This window comes from Thunnus thynnus, chromosome 3, assembly GCF_963924715.1.
Source record: "Thunnus thynnus chromosome 3, fThuThy2.1, whole genome shotgun sequence".
NCBI classification, from domain to species: domain Eukaryota; kingdom Metazoa; phylum Chordata; class Actinopteri; order Scombriformes; family Scombridae; genus Thunnus; species Thunnus thynnus.
This window is the reverse complement of record NC_089519.1, coordinates 430,032-447,817: the sequence shown is the minus strand read 5'-3', so window position 1 is coordinate 447,817 and position 17,786 is coordinate 430,032. Positions and strand designations below refer to the sequence as shown.

The 17,786-nt window shown below is 40.6% G+C and overlaps 1 protein-coding gene across 3 annotated transcripts in view; it reads right to left on the bottom strand.

The window, feature by feature from the left end:
- ptprdb (protein tyrosine phosphatase receptor type Db) overlaps positions 1-17,786 on the bottom strand; it is a 151,176-nt gene that overhangs the window by 93,756 nt on the left and 39,634 nt on the right. For all 3 annotated transcript variants that reach the window (XM_067578525.1, XM_067578531.1, XM_067578539.1), the window contains exons 4-5: positions 14,164-14,239; positions 12,928-12,972 (exon numbers count right to left, since the gene is read on the bottom strand). The gene's annotated coding sequence lies outside the window, so the exon portion shown is untranslated. The remainder of the gene's footprint in view (positions 1-12,927; positions 12,973-14,163; positions 14,240-17,786) is intronic.

Below are 17,786 nucleotides of genomic sequence, written 5' to 3'. Positions count from 1 at the left end.
CAAACAAAATGACTTCTGCCTAGTGTAATCTATCCTTTTAATCCGGCTCTGCACACACCCACAAAGATGCAAACCCTCACACACAGGAGACAGACAAGATATGGTGAGCAAACACACTGGGATGCTCATACTACTGTAAAATGTGCACAGTGTGTCTCCTATGCCCAAACATACACACATACACAATGGAGCTGTGCACAACCTCTGTCTCTCTCACACACACACACACACACACACACACACACACAGACACTCAAAAGATAATAACACATAGCACATAAGAGATAAGGGCTTTGCTATCAAGATAACTTCACTGGCTAAAATAGAAGCTGGAGCTTCAGTTGATGGGCCTCATTGCATAGCTTCACACACATGCACACATTGAGCTGCAAAGCACTGTTGTGTTCAGACGGCATTGAGGTTGTATACCTCCAACGAATCCTTCCTGTGCTGCAAATTGTGTTGCATATAATGTTGTTACTTTTGTTTTGTTGCTTCACACCCCTGCAACCTCACAATGTCAACACATATCTACACTACTATCTAGCAGCTCTTGATTAAACATTCAAATGATCCACTGATAAATATGTATGGCTATAAGGGTTCAATATTCAATGGATGTGCTTGCATGGATGCATTCTGTATATGAACACACATGACTGTCCACACACACACTTGGGTTCACACACTCCCTGCAGGCATACTACACATACTGTCAACCAACTCATTTATCAGTTTTCAATGTTTTTAAGTCATGCATGAACTCTGCCTTTCCACAGCACTCTTTATCTACAGTCACTAACCCAGTTCAGCACATCAGTGTCCTCTACGCCTGCACCAAGACACACATTTGGCCAAGTGAGTTTAAACGTGCTTTGTTGGAGATACTGTGTGCGACAGGGTTAGCAAGCTGAAGCTGGCTTAATGAAATACTCCAGGCTGTTATGTCGAAGCATGTGAAATTTTCCCAATTTAGATTACGTGCTTTTCATAGAAAGTGTCCTGCTCATTTATGGATTTAATCCTGGTACATGTAAGTCCTATGCTCTTTTTATCACACTGCCAGCAATATGTGGAGTTTGAATAAAGTAATACTCCAAAAACAGGATAAATAGTAATAATATAATAGTAATAGTAATAGTAATAATAAAAAATGTCCAGCACTTCTTTGTTTTTCAACCTAGAGGAATGAAAGTTTGGATGGTGAATGGTGGAAACTTCTTTGCCTTCAAACTGTCAAATTTTGACCGACTGAGTTTGACTTTGTAAATTAGTTTTCTCATTTTAAAGGACCAGTTTGTAGGATTTAGTGGCATCTAGCCGTGAGGTTGTAGATTGCAACCAAATGAATACCCCTCCCTCTCCAAGCATGTAGAAGAACCTACCGTGTCACACTAAAGGCCCTCTCCAGAGCCAGTGTTTGGTTTGTCCATTCTGGGCTACTGTAGAAACATGGTGCCGCAATATGGCAGCCTCTGTGGAAGGAGACCCGCTCTCTTTCTAAGGTATCGAAAACACAACGATTCTTATTTTCAGTTGATTATACATTAATTAAAACAAACTTAGGAATATTATATTCCATTTCTGCCAAGTCTGTTCTGCTAGACGCCACTAAATTCTACACACTGGTCCTTTAAAGGGTTCAGAAGTTATTGGTATAAAGTGGTTTCGACTGTGGCTCGATGGTGGCACTAAAGGCACTGGTGAGTATCTGCAGAACAGTTTCAATCCTGGTCAGAAAAAACACTGTAAAAGAATGCCTCACTTCAAAGTATAGAAAATGATGTTGAGAAGTTATAATAGAGGCTTCTCAAACATGCTTTCTTACTCATATAACGAAGAACGTATGAACCTTTTTGCTAAAAAGAAATACAGTACAGGTACAAGAAAAGTTTGAAGACAGGACTGCTGGTGCATAACTGTATCTACATCTTGGACTGACCAGTATCAGTGTACCAGTGGACCTTTCCTACAGCATCATAAGAGGAAAAACCCATTTAGCTGTGCCACTGGGTCAGTGAGTCAGTGTGCATTATACTAGAGCACTGGAGCTGGAATCCACCTTAATAGAAAAAAAAACATAATTCATTCTTTTTGTTTACACTTGTGTTTGATAAGTCAATATGTTGCCATGAGAAAGGTCTGCTCTGTGTACAAACTGTGGAAAGAAAGAAAGTCTCCAAGAACATTAGAGCTGATAAGATTAGTTGATTAATCCATTAGTTGATCAACAGATAATTGCTGTAATCAGCAACACATTTGATAATTAATTATTTAAGTCACTATTTTAAAGCAAGAATGCCAAACAGTCACTAGTTTTGGCATCTTAAATGTGATCATTTGCTAGTTTTCTTAGTCTTCTATGATAGTAAAGTCAATACATCTGGATATTAAACTGTTGGTTGGACAAAATACACAATATGTTAAGTTGTGTGAAAATATGATGAGCATTTTTCACTATTTTCTGTCATTTTATAGACCAAACATTGAATCAGTTAATCAAATAACTGGCAGATTAACCAATAATGAACATTATGGTGTCAACAGGCCCTGTATGCAGGGAAAATCAGGCTGCTAAATAGAATAGAAGTAGAGAATAATGACATGATAAGCAAAAAAAAAAAAAAGTTTAAAAACACACATAGACTCAGCAAACGGGTCGTGGTTTCATCACCTTGAAAGATGAACACATGACTTATGAGAGAGGTGCAGAGCAGCAGCCCATTAAAGCCATGACATTTCAATAATTTCCTCTAATCTCAGCATCATAGAGAGACAGTTGCAGTGCCACCCACTCGCACAGACACACACCCGCCTTAATCATTGATGGTTAATGATTAATAACTCCACACATACACTTGACCCCCCCACCCTCACTGTACACACATATGTACACTGAAAAACATCCCTTCAACTTCAAAGATTGATGACTTCATGATAGACACACACATCTTTTTCCTCTTAGCGCTGTTGTGTAGCCGTACGTGCACGTCTTTGGCTTCACACACACACACACACACACACACACAAACACACACACACACACACACACACACACACACACACACACACCACATCATTACGCCTTCCTTCCTTGAGGCACTGACCTGGCAGTTGCCAGTTCTTCAGTCATTTGTTTTCTTCCTGGACATGTGAGGCTGCAGTGGGCTTCTAACCATTAGAGGCTTGGCTGTTATTAAAGATGGCACCTTCCCTAGTTGCACCTGGACAATTACAACCATAATTTCATAGAGAGAGACACTAATGTATGTAGCTCACAAGCACAGCGCAAGCAGTTGGGGTTGTGGGGGTGGGGGGGACGGTGTCAGGGGAAAGGCTGGTGGTTGCTTTATTACACCTATATGAAAGCTATATGAAAGCTATATGAAAGCTATATGAAAGCTATATGAAAGCTATATGAAAGCTATATGAAAGCTATATGAAAGCTATATGAAAGCTATATGAAAGCTATATGAAAGCTATATGAAAGCTATATGAAAGCTATATGAAAGCTACATCCTTATCTGTAATCCTATATCTGGATTACACTACAAGAATAAACACCAATAACAACATGTTTTATGTCCCAATTCGCTCTGCATCCAACCTTCCTTTTATGATTTCTTCCTTATTCAGGTGTTAAGAGGCACTGATTGAGTCTTTTTGACTCGAGACGTAAACAAGTTGATTTTGCTCTGACAATAGCGATCCTCCTCTGGCTTATCTGTGGGGGAAGAAAAAGGTAATTCTGAGCTTTTGGAGCCATGAATTGATCAATTTACCGGAGCCAGTGCTGAAATGTGTTTTTATCTATATAGAACTGTAAAAATCTCCATTGCCAGAATTGATTTTCACAAACGCAACACAGATGAGCTCGGCTGGGCTGAATTATATGTTATAGGCTCAGAATGTTAAGCAGCATTACAAAGAAACACTCAGGAAACATGCTGTGATATGCACTTTAATCATGCACAAGAGACAGATCCTCTCTGCTCCACAAAAGGCAGGAAGGTATGACTTGCAGAGTGTGTGTGCATGTGTGTGTGTTTGTTCGCATAGTCAGAATAGTGAAAATGAGGGCGGAAAAAAGCAGACGAGAGCGAGCAGCCTAGCAGTCCTAAAGAAGCTTTTATTAAACACTAAGAAAAGAGTATAGAATGATGAACATCCAGCCTGCTCTTTTCACATTGAGGAAATTGCATTTGGGAGTATTGAGCTGACTGGTATGATGAAGTACACAACCCCTCCTCCTCCTCACACGCACGCAAATGTGCACATTTTTGTGGTAGCACATATTAGCAATACATAAAAGATCATATTTACAGAGTCAAAGCTGCACGCACGCATGCATAGCACACACACACACAGGATCTCATTTAGTCTGTGTGCTCGGGTTGGATGAGCGCTCTCTACTATTGAAGGAGCGGAAATGAGAATCGGTGCAAACAGGGAAAAAAAAAAAACAGCAAGAGAAGAGGAAGTGACAGAGAAAGAGAGACAGAAAACAGAAGCGAGGAAAAAATTAAATGAAAAAAATAAATAAAAAAGAAAGATAAAGGAAAGGAATGGAAAAGGAGGGAGACTGCCTCCATTTTAAAGGCTCTTGCTGATGCGGCTACAATTCACCCCAGCGTGAAAGAACACATCAGGATTATTAAAAAAAAAGAAAAAAAGAAAAGAAATCATTATTATGACTAGTTTGAAGCAGTTGAAGTCAACAGGTTCCATTCAAACTGCAAGCAGACAGGCCATTAAGCAGGGCTGCTGACACCATCAAAATGAGTGACGAGTGACAAGCTAAGCAGCTATCACATTAGTGGAGAACAGCAAGGCTGCATTGTGTGCCGCTGCGGATCCTCTGGGCATGTGCATAAACCCTGAGAATGTAAAATGAGGAGCACTGAGCAGTAATAAGCACATAATAAGGGCTTTTTATTGAGGTGATACCTGTGTGCAGACCTCATATGTCAGTGCATTTGTGTTCAGATTGCATAGATTTAAAAAAAATTATACACATATTATGATTCAGTGAAATATTGGACAGCAGTGGATATGCACACTCTATGTGCACACACCCACAAATGCATATGGTACAATTGAATAGCTTATTTATGTTTAGATAAATGCAACAATGACAGGATATTAAGTACAAAAAGAGCGGTCAGTTCCACACTGTCCACGCTGGACCAGCAATTACTTTACATACACAGAGCAACAAAGGCAGACAGCAAAATAAAATACAATCAGCACCTCACACACATTCAGAACGACACGCACGCGCGCACGTTCACGTGAACACACACATGGGTCATGGAGAAGTGGCTGTCACTGTGATTGGTTCCTGCTGCCGAGGGCAAACCCACAATAGCCAATTATCTGTCATTATACACCACAGCAGCTCTTGTGGACTGGATGCCTCTGCATGTGTCTGTGTGTGCATGTGTGTCACACTGGGAGAGATTGAGCAAATTGCTAGTTATGTATTTCAGCATACTGAAAGAAGAGAGGAGAAATGTAGACGAGGAGGAGGAGGTGGAGACTGAGAGGGGAGATTTTGAGGACGCCAGGGGGAAATATGCAGAGTGAATATAAAAGGAAGCCAACGAGAGTTTGATGATTATATTTGACAGTTGTAGAGAAGATGGGATCATGGGGAGCCACAGACCTCCAGTGAGTTGTGTGCTGATGACAGATGCCTGGTGACCAAGACATGCCTGATGCAGCAGGGCCGGAGCACAGATGGCCACAGATTGAGGCGCTCAGTCAATGTATGACTAGTACGCCATCATGTGTGTGAGCAGTATGTGACTGGGCTGTGACCAGCGTGTGGCCAGATTCTTAAACATCACATGACAAAGTCTAGCATGACAGTATCACTTTGCATTTCATCTCCGAGAACACACTGTAGGGCCCTTTCAGAGCGTTGCTCGGTGAACTGTTCCCTCTCATTTCCTCATTTTAAAGCTGTATGTGTTCAGTGCACTTGGTTTTATGATTTTGGGTTATGGTTAGTTAGATAGTCCTCCAGCCATTGTGGATGCTAATATGACCGCAGTGCTGGCAGAAAGCTCCTGTGATAATTAGAGTTGGACATATAACGATTTTTCAGTCTAATCTATAGAATTAATTGATTTTTGCCGAGCAGAGTTTGAACAGTGAGTAATGAAAAGGAGGCAGATGGACGTCAATGTGAATTACAATGCTAACTTGGCATTTTAAACTTAGATCTATCATTCATTTTTTTAAAAAAATAAGCAAGTTTCCAAATATTTCAGTATATTTTTTTGCAGTTATTTTTTTTAATATGATCGTTTTGGTGTTTAAAGGGTCAGTTCACCCTAATCATGTGTTCAGGTTTAGAGATTTCTGTAGCCACCTCAGCTTAATGGAGGTGAATATAATTTCATTTGTGGTGCTCAAAGCAGTGAAAATTTATATACTAAATATTCACCAGGAATATATTTGAGGGAAAATAAATCCAGTTACTCGGGCTAACCAGCTGACCTCATTGTGAAAAGCTTTCCTCTGAATACTTCAATAAAATAAATGTCTCAAAGAAAACTGTGGTAGAAACTGTGGAACGCTACAAAGACAAGTTGCTGTTGAATTTCTAAAATCTAATTTTTCAGTTGTGTGCATTATAAGAGAAATTCCGTTCACCTCCATTATATTGGGGTGATGATAGAAATGTCAAAGCAGAAAAGGTTTCGGATGTCTCAGAAAATATGTAGTTATACATTTACTGTCATTCACCTGCACTGTAGATATGTAAGATATAAAAGAGGTTACAAAGTAGGTGACATTACCCCATCTAGACTGTAGATACTTCATTATACAGTACTTAATCCTCTTTGTCTCCTGTGGTATATAACGCCACAATGAGCTTCCTCTATTGTTCCCTACTTGGCAACATGAACCCCAGTCTAGGTTCATCTTGACAAGTATTTTTGGTCTTTCTGGGTTTTTTTCACTAGAGGAGTTCATCTCAGTGCAGCCTTTGGGATGCGATGTGCCACTGTTCATCCTAGTCGCCTTATTTCAATGATGATGATATTTTTTGTACAGTTCCAGATTTGTGATCTTGTTAGGCCAGAAGATGAAACATTGCCTTCTCAGGAATCCATTGTGGAACGCCATCATTCTTTACTCGCCACCATTCAGACAAAAGACAAAGACGGACAAAGATGAAGTTACTGTTACACAAATGAACTTTTGTTTTTTGCTGTATTGCTTTCATATCTAGATGATTTGGGAAAATGCAACCAGGGCTTTCCCCAATCTTTCTGTTCTTGTTGATAAAGTCAAGTGGCTCACCATGTAATAATAATATGTCATGTTGGAGGTGTTGTATTCATCAGTTTTGGAGGTGATGATGTAAAGATCTGTTTGCTTGATGAATATGTCAGGATTGTCTTTTCTATATTATGGTAGAAATGTTCAAGCTTGGTTTGACAGCTGATTGTAGTTCTTTGTGTTCTTTATGTAACTCACTCAACAGGACATTAAAAACAACAACTTTATGACGGAGGCATGACATCTCTGTAGCTTTCTTTTCCTGCCTTTCAAGTTAAATAATTGATTGCCAAAGTGTCTTTGATGCCCTGTTGAAGTGTCTTGAATGGAGCATGAACCTTGGTCATCATGCCATCCACCTCAGAATAAATCCATCCTACTGTACATTCTTAATACACATCCAGTGTGTGTGTGTGTGTTTATGAAGTATGACACTGATCTGTCTCTGCCTGTTTTACAGCTATGCTTCCATAATCCCCATCCTAATCCACTGCCTGTGTGTGCATTAGTGTGTGTGCATGTGTGACTTGTCTCTTTATTTCTATGGTATTTAAGCTTTTGGCTCTCAGAGGGCCTCTCTTTCCCACGCCTTCCACACTATATGTAAAGCCATAGATAGCCCTCCAGTCATCAACCACTCAACACAATGGCCTGGACAGAATCACTCTGCACTCCGCTGTCAATATCTCCATTGCAATTGCAGTCAACAGAATAAACACAGAAAATTGAATGCTTACGGGTAATATTACTATTAAATGAGCCGATGAAATGGCTGCAGTGATGATGGGAGAGAGAGCCGAGAACGGTTGAGATGGAGAGAGGTGAATATGTCAGTGCAACCAAAGAATAAAGTAGAGCAGAACAACAGTTACTGTAGTTCTCTCAGTTCACTTTAAGTCCAGAATTAACTGCAATAACAGACATTACATGACAACCACACAGGTGCATATCCCCCTTTTCCTCTTTGTGTACCTTAAAGAGACATGGTTTCCAACCTGGGGGTCTGGACCATCACAAGGGATCACAAGATAAAAATAAGGGGTCCCAAGATGATAAAAAGGATCAGAAAGCAGAAAAAATATATTTCTGCTACATAAAATTGTTCCAAATAAGTTTGTTTTGTCAGTTGAACTGAAGTTCTTTGAGAAATTTACTATGTAGCACAAAGTCAGGAGGTTGTGATATGTAGCACAACAAGCTAGCAAAGCTCTAAAAACAAAAGCGCGTTCAAAGTGGTGTCTCTTCCAAGGAAGCCCTCTCTGGAGACTGAAAATGGGATTGTTGTCATTAGTCCTTACAGTAAGCATTGCCTTTGTGGTGAAGCTACATGTCACCCAGTGTAACAGTGTGGTTCACTGACATGTTTTTAAATGTTTTTGGACAATAACGGAGGTCTGCAGCGTAAATGAATACAATATATGAGGCTTTGGATACACACAAACTTATAAGTAGGATGAGATCATTGTTGGTTTGGCTCTGCACATGAAATCTGTTGACAATAAGATAGAAAATCACCATAATTTTCCCCAATAGGCCTCTAAATATATTTCCAATAATAAAAAAAGAAAAAAAAAACTCTAGTTAAACTGTTAAAAACTGGTAGACAAACACAAATCATGACTGTGGGTCGCAACGCATGTCTTTGTTCTATGGGGTCACCAGCCAAAAGGCTGAGAACCACGATTCTAGAAGTATATTTATTGACATTTCTGTGCCTTTACTGGAGAGTTAAAGCAGAGACAGACAGGAAATAAGAACAAGATAACAACAGGTGCACACAAAGTTCCTGACACACACTCCAACCACGGATGATGTGATTATATGGTTGGTACTTCTAACCCTTAGGCTACAAGGGCTCCCTATAGGGTCTGCTGTAACAACACTGAACTTACTGTAACACTGATGAAAGACACCTGGAATGTATGTGAAGGAAGCAAGGAAGCAAGGAAGGAAGGAAGGAAGGAAGGAAGGAAGGAAGGAAGGAAGCAAGGAAGGAAGGAAGGAAGGAAGGAAGGAAGGAAGGCAGGAAGGAAGACAGAAAGAAAGAGATCATGTAGAAATGACCAGTTCTCCTCAGCGTTTCAAAATGGTGCATGATGAATAGAGAGAGGAGTAAGAGGTTGATGAGTGAGACCCTCAGCAATGATAATCCCATTAGCACTGTACTGCATGTTAAGCTCCCCACTAATGACTGATGTGTGTGTGTGTGTGTGTGTGTATGTGGGCATGTGTGTCATATGTGTAAGCGTGCACAGTATGTGTCTTTGTGTGTGGCTGAGTTCCTCTCGGACCATCCTAATTATCAGATGTGACTCACGTGAGGGTAATTACAGCATCTGAGACAGTGGGAACAAGGCTACGAATGACCCAGAAATTCACAGGCTAATGAAGCGATAAGACACACACACACACACACACACACACACACACACACACACACACACACTCTTTCTCACATTCACAAAGAGGGACATAAGACAGCAGGAGAAAGAGGGAGACAGTCAATGAACTTAGAAAAGCCTAACCAGGGTCAAGGGTCACAAATTAGCCTCGGCTAGAAATCCTGTATGCAACACATCTATATCATGTTATTGTAACCTGTTACAATGGTTTTTGCATTGTCCCTGACAAATAAACAATGAAAAAACGAACAATGTTTCCCTCAGACTGCATCAGAGAGTAGAGAGATTTGGGCGGAGCTGTCAAGAGACGCTCCGTCAGGCAGCTTCAAGCTCAGCCTTCTTCCTTGTATGAACTAATCTGGCTGCTCTCTGTTCTCTGTCATATCTGGCCACAGCTCCGCAGCACTGTGGTCCGCTTCCACAGGCATGGATTAAACTCGGCTACCCGAGACTAAATTCGCTACTGAAGAATCATCTAGGTGTAATCCCTGTGTGAAGCCAGCCCTGTATGGTACAGAACATTATATCTCTCACAATGACTATTATACACAGCAGGCTGCACATTGTTGAGATACAGGAAACTACCGTGTGAATGCTTCGCTGTGTACCGGCAGCAGCAGATTGTCACGTAAAACCAGATTGGTTCACTTCAGGTTTCCCAACGAGAACACATCAGCTCATTCAGAGTTGTGACAGTGTTTCTCAACTCTGTGATTAAGATATTAAAATTTTAATACACCCTGTCACATATTTCTTTAGCTCTCCTGTCTCCTGGTTTTCCTATTCGCATTAACATTTAATATGTTTACGTATTTGTATTGTCTATTTGATCCTTTTCTATTAAATTATCAGGAAGAGAAAATCCATCACAGATGAAATCCATATATTATTAACACACAAACACAAGAAATAAGGACAAATGGATAAATATGTCTCTCAAACCAAAAGCACATAATAATAATGGATGTTAGCGACAGACACTGCAATGTCCAAAAATGCCAAACTTGACATGAATACAAGGTAACCCTCCGTTATACTTAAATAGGGTTTTTGTCAAGTTTTAAATGACCAGTGACTTCCTATATCAAAATATGACATTCATATGTGTTATTTTCATATTAGCAAAGGCAACAGATAAATGCTTTTCTTTTCTCATATGTGTATTTATGTTGTTTTTGATTTACTGTAAAACAGTGTAAACACTGTAAAGTATTGTAAGAATGCTAGAAGTACAAATGTCAGCCTACTTAAAATACATTCTTGCAATAAAGTATAAAAAAGGCAACAGTTGCTGTGTACAGATAAAACGGCCTCTATGTATTTATATATGAACAATATACAAATAAAAGTAGTTTGAATAACTGGAGTTCTGTTATTAATGAGGAAGTCTTCAGTTCTCAGGGACTGTAGCTGCCAGATGCTGTTTTTTCATTTAGCATTAGCAACACTGGTTCAATACAAACAAAACGTTCAATACACCTGTAATAGTGTTTGATGTTTTTAAATTATTTAAGGTTTTTATGCCAAACATAATGTAAAACTATGGTATTCCAGAGATTATATTATTATTAGTATAATTACATTGAATAATTTAAGTGATATATGTGCACACAAACCAATCACAGGTCAAAACACTGCTATATTTGGCTGAATGATAAAAGTCAGAAGTGGCGTTTGGGAGCTGAGAGAGACGGCTCTTCTTGCTGAGCCAAATGATCTGGCTCACTAAAAACACATGAATCCCATCACTGATAGTCAGCTAGAAATGAGCAGCAGGTCAGGATGAGTGACAGCTGAGCATAATCTTCCACCTGATATAAACATTTTTAGACCACGGCATCCCTTAATAAGACATTTTATGTCATGCAAACTCCTACAATGTCATTAACTGAGCTACTCTGCATGTTAAACATTTTAAATACCGTTTTCATGTATTTTAAAACATAATTAATATAAATGTCACCTCAATTTAATGTGGTGAAATAACTGATGAAAAGATTAAAAATGCACAATAAATGTAGAATGACATGAAAGGTTTTGCGGCACCCTTGCCCCCCCCCCCCCCCCCCCACTTTGGGAACCACTGGTCTAATAACTTTGAACATTTAAGGGTCTTCTGGTTTTGTGCATTATAAGTTGTAAAGTAAATTGTTTTCTCATGTACATTTATCACAGTTTCTAGCACAGTTAGTGCCGCTTCAACATAAGACAAAGCTAATATGTCTATTATTATATGTGTTGCTTTGTTGATCCTGAACCCTCAGGTTGAGAACAACTGCCTGAAGACACACACGGACAATAATCAACTAAACTAAACTCAGTTGAAAGTCTTGATCTTCAGGCTGCATGGTGCTTCAAATCATGCAGCTAAATAGTCCCTAATTTCTCAAAGGCAGGGGGGGCCGTTACTCTTGCTTGTGCCAATTTGCACAACAGCGCCATTGATGTGACAATTTAAGTGATAAGTGACATCAAGTGCGACCCACTCATGGTGTTGGTCTGTGAGGCAGAGCAAGTCACTCTCAACCCACGCTGCAGCCATTACAGGATCCCTCCTCTGGTTGCTCCTGCACAGACACAACATATGTGTGTGTGTGTGTGTGTGTGTGTGTGTGTGTGTGTGTGTGTGTGTGTGTGTGTGTGTGTGTGTGTGTGTGTATACATGATTGACTGCATGTTTAAGTGAGTTATCTTGATCAAATTCCCAATTACACAGATGAGTGTCTCTTCAATGCTGTGCTCTTTGTACAAATATACAAACTAACAGGCATCAGCCTCACACAAACACACCTACTCACGCACACACACAAAAAAACAAAACACAATTGCACACACACACACAGAGGCCGGAGGCACCAGGCACTTCATTTCCTATTCCACCCCCTCTCCTCATCCTCGGCACCCTCATATTCCACTCTGGCCTCCCCAACACTCAACCCACAGTCACTATAGCAACCTCACACGGAGCTACTGGCAGCCAGAGGGCTAATCATGTCGTTACAACATCTGTCAGAAAGAAGAGACACACACACCCTCAAACACGGATACAACTGCATATACTGATGCACCCCCGGCAGCACTTGGACCCAGATGCATCCTCACAAACAGATAGGAAGGCTTGCATCTTTACACGTGCTCACAAACATATGTTCACACACACACACACACACACACACACACACACACACACACACACACTGAAATAAGGTCAAGTTAAAGACAAGTTTCTTACCTTTGCTCATGGTTCATCCTGGAGCATGAAGTTTAAGAGTGGGAGCTGAAATAGAACAGGACAAGATTTTCTCATGTGAGTTTGAACTGACTGTCTGTTCACTTGATCTATCAACAAAAAAAGAAAAAATATTGATTGGTGTTTTTTTTTTTTTGGCCAGGAAGAATCATTTGCTTGAAAACCTGTCTTGGCTGAGACAGAGAGATAAATGAAGGGATGCCCACTGAGAGACTGGCTGGTAAAATGGGCCAATCAAGTCTGCTACAGAAACAGGCCTGCTGGGTATGTTGCTCTGCTGCCACCTGTAGACCAGATCTGGTACTCCACCTACACATATTCTCAGGACACTGACCTCAGGACATCAACCATAATAGAAACTTGTTAAACTGTGAAAACTAAGGGGTTGAGTTACACAAACTAAGTTACTGCTGCAGTGGATAGACCAGCAGTGCTGTCTCTGATTCAAAATCAATCCTCTTGATAACATCTTCCTTCCTTCAGCGGTGTACAGTACATGCAACTCCCAGTGAAGCGCTCTGATCGCTTCAGTATACTCTATGCATTATCTAACAATACTTTCAAAGAGTTTGATGAAATCTATTTTTGTGTTTTTTGAATTTTGCGGAGGCTTGTTACCAAAATGCGTCACACACACAAACTCTAGCCAACCTTAAAAAAGGAAAGTGCCACTCAGAGCAACACACACAGCCTACGTGCAGCCTCTGCATCTTTTAACAAACCGAAGAGGGGTGAGCGAATGCTTTATATTTAGAATGGTGATGCTATGCGAACTTGAGCACTAACATGAGAGGAAAGCTCAGCGATGCGTTGGAGAGCTGCATATTCAATAATGTATCAGAGACAGCATTTTAAAAACAGCTGGGGATCGCTGCTCTGTCTTGTCCTGTCTGTCTCTTTGCATGTCTTCCTCCCAGTCTGTCCACTGCGACGGCAGCAGATTTGTGGGGAGCTAATGTTTGGTTAAACTTTCATCCTGTGTCTTTCTGTCCCTGAGGATGAGTCTCTCTCGCTGCGCTTCCATCGCTCTCTTTCCCAAAAAGAAGATCCCACCCTTTCCTTTTTGTGCTCCCTCTCCGTGTTTCTCAGTGGACATGGCAAAAGCCTTTTAGCAACACAAATCATAAACAAATCTGGCTCAGGACAAAACTGCTTTTGACAGTGAGGGGAGGCTGTGCATGTGTCAGTTTGAAGGTCATCATGATAATCAGTTCCTACCTGCTTTAGTAAACAGGTCCACTGTGCTGCTTCATCTTTGAGGAATGAAAGAGTAAGAAATCTCCCCAGAATTCTCCTGTGAGAGAGAGAGAGAGAGAGATAGAGAGAAATCAAAAGGGGGTGGTGTGGGGAAGGGAAGAAGAAAAGTAGAAAAGGGATTAAGAACAGAGTCTTAGCCTTTCAGAACTCAGTGCTCTTAAAGCCAACTCTGGCTTTCAACTAAGTTCTCAGTGTTTGTGTCTGCTTGCACTTGACTTGCATTGGTGTGTGTGTGTGTGTTTGTGTGTGTTTATGCCATAGCGTTCAGAATGAAGCATCCAACGCACAACCCAAGTTCAACTACTGTGGCTGCGTTGTTCCGAAAGCAGGCTGGGTCAAATGGACAGCCCCGGCTCAACTCTTATACTGGGGGCTTTTAAGGCTTTTAAGGCTCCCATGCCAGCTACTTACAAGCTGTATGGGCCATGAGGGGATGAGGGGCTGAGAAGCCGGAGTGGGAAAAGCCTACAGCACCTCAGTATGATAAGTACACACTCTGACAGATCAAAGGGGTTGCATTAGGACACACGTGTGAATACTAGCACAGAGGTGTGTGAAACGTAAGCAAAGAGAGACCGTGTACATATACACGCGCACGCACATCCAGATGTAACTCAGCTGCAGTGACTCTGTGCCGTTATTCTGAATTCCTCTGCCATCTATGGAGTGCAGTAGTTTGCACCAAGTTGTGGTAAAATAGACATCATTCTGCTGGTGGAGCAAATTCAGGATGTGTCTCAGAGGATCATCGGCTGTCACACAGTTCTTTTTTTTTTTTTTATAAAATCCAGTTTCAAACCTTAGAAAAATTCACTTTGCAGTAGGCTGTGAAAATGATATTCATGATATTAAATAGCAAGAAAAACAAGAATGAGATTACTGTAGATGCACACTTGACAATGTTAAGATGGTTAGAATGATTCTGCATTGGAAACTGGAACAACATGCCATATCAAAGATTCACCACTAGTCTGTGCTGTTACACCACTCCTGTGTTTGTGCTGCTGACCGACTTACTAAATAAGGGCAGAGACGATGATGGCAGCATACATTAACTACAGGATACAATGATGTAAAGATCACCAGTGACTTAATCACAAATTAAAATTGGCACATATGTCATTACTGCTGCATTATTTGCCCCCATAAACATGAGTTGCTTTTAAGTCAAAGTGGCATCATCTCACATTGTGTAATAAAAAGCCATGTGAAGAATCTGTGCCTTTGCCTGGCTCTGAAGATTTGTGTAAGACATGAGATAGATTCAGTGCTGCCCCAGCTTGCATACATGCGCGCTGTGAGATATGTATGTATGCTGTGTGTGAAAACTGGTTCACACTTTATTTTCAGTTGATGACACATTCCTCCCTGGATTCCTTTCCACTTGCACCATGTTTCTTCTGTAACGATCTGACAATAGCTGGTGAAATCAGTTGGGTGGAGGATTATTATAAGCATCGGTTACCCTCTATTGCGGGCGCCAGTTTTCCTCCATCATGTTGTTTTCCTATCGGGTTTCAGTGCTCCCCTGGCTGGAAACCACCTTGTTAGCGAGAATGTGTTTCACCTGTGCTGGCCCAGCAGAAGTAATTAAAGCCTCTTCAGCCTTGTGCGGGAGAGGAAGAGTTTGGGAACTAGATCATTTGGAAAGCTTGTGTTGGTGCAAGCAATTCTGCTTTACAGCACTTGCACAATAAGTCAAGTTCATCCTGTTTCTGGTGAGCACGGCATTACTGTAGTATCCTCCACGATTTTTATGTGATAAAATGGCACCCACGGTGAAAGTCTGTCTGAAAACCCTTTTAGTTGCTTTGAATCTCCATGGGGACTCCCATGGGAGCCCTTCAGAGCAGCCTTTGAATCCCTTTTATGTTGATGGCTGAACTTACTATTCAGTGAGAGTCACAATACTGGTAGTATACGAAGGGAATTCAACTCTAGGTGTTCTATGTGGACATCACCTTTAAGGTTTCTGCTGGTGGCGGAAATGAGTCAGGGCAAAGTGGCATATTATTTAGGTCAGTGAAGTGATTTCACATACCCTTTTCACACCATGAACCAACTATTCCTGCACTGATCTGCACAGCAATGGCCCAGATATTTTTTTGATGTCTAACCCTAACCAGGGCAGCTCAGTAGAATTTGGTTTACTTTGGTTTGGCTTCACTCAGCATGTGTGAAATACTCTTCTTAGGTTTCTGTCAAGAGGGCTCAACATCAAGGCAAGTGGGTAAGCAGGGCAGGAGAATGGGCATCAGAGCTGGCATCAGATGGCTGTCCCTTAAGCCCCACTTTAAATGTAGTGTCACAGTAGAGCCATGTATAATACTGACATGATTACCTACAAACATACAAAAATAATAATTTAGCAGCAAATTTAACTTTATAAATGTGTTTACTCTTTTGAGTTGTGTATACAGCACTGATAGAAGTTTGCCCAGAATGTTAAGGAGGTTACTGCAGATCAAGTGGGCAACAGGGACCCTCACAACAGCATGACACAGTTGTGCGTAAACAACTTGAACTTGTTTAAAACTTGTATATGTGTATGGGAATTTACACAAAGGGATAGGCGTCTCATCTGCCCCCTGAAGGATGCATTCTGAGAGGATACATGGTGCACAAATGCCTGCATAAGTCAATGAAGCCTTCAAAAGGACTGACCAATTGTTTTTAAAGCTCTTGAGACATTAAAAAGGCTTACAGTGGAATGAGGATTATTGAACTACAGTACAGTAATGGTCCTTGTGTGCCTCCACTCATCAAACAACATGCACACGAGACAGCAAGATAACAGGAAGACAGTGAAGAGATACAGACACAGGATAGAAATTCGAGTCACACTTTAATCCTAAACTACATAAAAAAATTAGCTCTTCTTAAAACCTAAAGTAGGATAAGTACAGCTACATCTGGCATTTTGAGTCAAGCCAGATTACAATGCTCCAGTGCCTTCGTGTCTTGATTTAACATACCAAATGCAACTGAATTTAAACCAAAGAGTTGTTTGTTAAATCTCATGCCTTTATCGGTATTCTCGAGCAGACGTTTTTACCATGAGATACAGATATCTGAATAAGAACAATGACAGAAATATGCAACAATTAAAACATAAAGCCTTTGACTTCATGTTTAATTACATTAGGGTTAAGGGGTTGGAGTTCCTTGTTAGAACATATACAGCTTTTAAACTATGAATTATATGATATTCCACTATTTTTAAGCCGCACTAGTTAATGTTTTTATGTTAATGCAAACAAAAAACATTGCCTCGTGGTTATACGCCTTCACCAACCACGTCCATGTCTGTCCAGACTCATACAATATTTGTAGTGAAGACTTTAAATAAGGAATTTTATAAAAGGTATTACAGTAAGTGCCTTGAGTTACGGCCAAAAACGTATTTGTGAGGTTACAGTGACCTTGACCTTTGACCTTTGACCACCAAATTCTAGTCAGTTCATCCTTGAGTCCAAGTGGATGTTTGTGCTGGATGTAATGAAATACCCTCCTTGTGTTCCTGAGATATTGGGTTCATGAGAATGGGACAGATGTGAGATCACAGTGACCTTGGACCACCAAAA